This window comes from Propithecus coquereli, unplaced genomic scaffold (genome assembly GCF_000956105.1).
Source record: "Propithecus coquereli isolate 6110/MARCELLA unplaced genomic scaffold, Pcoq_1.0 Scaffold173, whole genome shotgun sequence".
Taxonomy (NCBI): Eukaryota; Metazoa; Chordata; class Mammalia; order Primates; family Indriidae; genus Propithecus; species Propithecus coquereli.
Genome location: NW_012141969.1, coordinates 2146875 through 2150554, shown reverse-complemented (window position 1 = coordinate 2150554; position 3680 = coordinate 2146875).

Sequence of the window (3680 nt, the reverse complement as noted above, 5' to 3'; positions counted from 1 at the left end):
GAACCTTAGATATCACCTAGTATATTTTCCATCAACTAGTTTGTGACAGAAGCAAAACTGAAATTTAGGTCTTTCAACTTCTAGATCTTTGTTTCTTTCATTACACTGAGTTCTTTGTTGTGCCTATGTAAATTATTTAATTTGCTCAGAGAATTAGTAATTTCACAAATGCTCTTTTGAAATTTTATCCTTGGAGATGAATTTCTAAAATTTTGGGGATATCACTTACCGGCTTCTATGGGAAGGGATCATTTCATAATGTATATTATAAATAATTTTTAAGGCTAAGAAAAAGTTTTGTTTAACTCAAACATAAGTTAGAAATGCTCACTAGCAAGAGAAGTCTCTACTTTTTACCTTGAAAATACTTTATTTTTCTTTTATGAGTTTTGTAAATTTTTTTCCCTTCATGGTCATTTTGAGCCCCTATATAAATCAAAGATTAAATTCCCAAACTCATAACATAAGCACTCAAAGTTTTGGTAGTACAACTTTAAAGAAAATATAAAGTTCTTTCTTTGTCGTTGTCTTATTCAGATCATAATAAATATTTCATTCCCAATCTAATGGATTTGGCTTGGAGGTGCCTTACATAGCCATATTGTAATGTTCGGGTTTGGTTTGTTTTAAAAATTTATAGCAGTTCCAAGCAGAAGTTAGATCTGTTCTCACAACTGCCAATACCGCAGGCCATTTTCTATAAACATCTTTTCAAAAAAAAAAAATTCAAATGCACATTACTGAAAGCACCAGAGACACAGCTGTTTCTGGTCCTGATCTTAAGAGACATCAACTTTTGCTTAGCAAAATGCAAGTGAGAAGGGAATTGATGAAGTCTGATCACCTATTCCAAGGAGTTCTGCCTGGGGATGGAAAGAATGGAAGAGGAGGTCTCTGACATCACTTTCTTATTTAATTCAAAACTTATTTCCTAGCTGAGATGAGAAAGTAGAAGTAGTGAGAGAATCCATATAGTCCAAAATAAGATAAAGCATCATTTACTTCATCTTTCTTACTTTAAAAATATAAGACCTTTGAGTTAAATATATACTTACCATATGACCCAGCAATTCCATTTCTAGGTATTCATCCAAAAGAACTAAAAACATATGTCCACATAAAGACTTTTACACAGTTTTCATTTTATACCTAAAATCCTCCAAAATGAAATCAACCCAAATGTCCTTTAGTAAAGTATAGTATAGCCATACAATGGAATACTATTCAATAAAAAAGGAACAAGCTACTGATATGTAGCACGACATGGATGAATCTCAACATTATGCTGAGTAAAAGAAGCCAAAGCCAAAAGAAGAAATAAAGTATGATTCCATGTCTATGAAGTTCAAGAATAGGCAAAACTACTCTATGGCAGAAAAATATCAAAATAGTGGTCTCCAGGGACAAGGAGTGGGGGTATTGACTGCAAAGAAGCACAATAAACTTTTGAGATGTGGCTGTGTTTTGACTGGGAGGAGTGATCACATGAATGTGTAACAGGTTTCTCAACCTTTACACTACTGACATTTTGGGCTGGATAATTCTTTCTTGAGGAGGGCTTTCCTGTGCATTATAGGATGTTTAGCAGCACTACTGGCCTCTACACACTAGATTCCAGTAGTACACCCCTTTTCTCAATTGTGACAACCAAAAATGTCTCTGTAAATTGTCAAATGTCCCCTGATGGCAAAATCACCCCCAATTGAGAACCACTGGTGTAGTTCATCAATCCTCATCAAAGTGCACACTTAAGATGGGCACATTCATTTTACTATATGTAAATTGTACCTCAATAAAATAAATTAAAATAAACACTTTTGGGGCAAAAAGACTAACTTTATAGTGCAGAAATCTAACAAACACCGTCTCAGTCAGGTGATCAAGGTCAACATCAATAGTGATCAGTCATATAAATGGTGTGTGCCCTTGATGTGATGTGAAGAGAATGACACTTTATCTCTGTGGTCTTCCTTCCAAAAGCACATAACCCCAGTCTAATCATGAGAAAAACATCAGACAAATCTCAATTGAGGAGCATTCTATAAAATCCATAACTAGTACTTCTTAAAACTGTTAAGGTAATCAAAAACAAAGAAAGTCTTAGAAACTACCACAGCCAAGAGAAGCCTAAGGAGACATGATCACTAAATGTAATTTGATATCCTGGATGGGATCCTGGGACAGAAAAAAGACAGTAGGTAAAAACTAAGAAAATCTGAATAAAGTAGGCATTTGACTTAATAATAATATATCAATATTTCTTCATAAATTGTGACAAATGTATGACACTAATGTAAGATGTTAAGAGTAGGAGAAACTGTGCATGGGATGTATGGGAACTCTCCGTAGTATCTATGCAATCTTTCTATAACTCTAAAATTATTTTTGTATTGAATTAAATTAAATCCTATTCAACCCCAACATGTTCAGAGCAGGTTTTAAGATCATTTAAGAGATCAAAGAACTAGAAGTACATGACAATGGCTTAATAAAATATCTTTGTCATGTTTGTGGTTAGCAGCATTAAAAACAAACAAAAACCCCAAAATACACAATAGAAACACGAGTCTATAGATATCTGAATGTTACATAAGCTCAGTGCCAATTCCAAATGGGCTTATTTATATTTTAAATTTTTATGATGAAAAATAAGCCCTTTAAGAATTGACATTGAACTTACATAGCATTCAGAAATCTATACACTTGTATAAACAACTGTATGCCAACAAATTAGAAAACCTAGAAGAAATGGTTACATTCCTAGATGCATACAACCTACCAAGATTGAATTGTAAAGAAATAGAAAACCTGAACAGACCTCAACATAATAAAGGCCGTATATGACAAACCCACATTGAATGGGGAAAAGTTGAAAGCTTTTTCTCTAAGATCTGGAATTAGAGAAGGATACCCATTTTCACTACCTCTATTCAACACTTCTTGAAGTCCTAGAGAGAGCAATTAGTCAATAGAAAGAAATCAAGGACATCCAAATTGGAAAGGAAGAAGTCAAATTGTCCCTGTTTGCAAACAACATGATCTTACATAGAGAAAACCCTAAAGATGTCACCAAAACACTAATAGAACTAATAAATGACATCAGTCAAGTTGCAGAATACAAAATCCACATACAAAAATCAGTAACATTTCTATATGCCAACAGTTAACTATCTGAAAAAGAAACCAAGGAAACAATCCTGTTTACAGTTATCTACAAAAAAATAAAATACCCAGGAATAAATATAACCAAGGAAGTGAAAGTTCTCTAAAATGAAAACTATAAAACATTGATGAAAGAAATTGAAGAGGACAAAAATAAATGGAAACATATCCCATGTTCATAGATTGGAAGACTTAATATCACTAAAATGTCCATATTACCCAAAGCAATCTACAGATTCAATGCAATCTCTATAAAAATACCAATGACTTTCTTCACAGAAATGGAAAAAACAATCCTAAGATTTGTATGGAACCACAAAAGACCCCAAATAGCCAAAGCAATCATGAGTGAAGAGGACAAAGCTGGAGGCATCACACACACTACCTGACTTCAAAATATACAACAAAGCTATAGTAACCAAAACAGCATGGTACTGGCATAAAAACAGAAACATAGACCAATGGAACAGAATAGAGAACCCAGAAATAAATTCATGCATCTACAGCCAACTGAATTT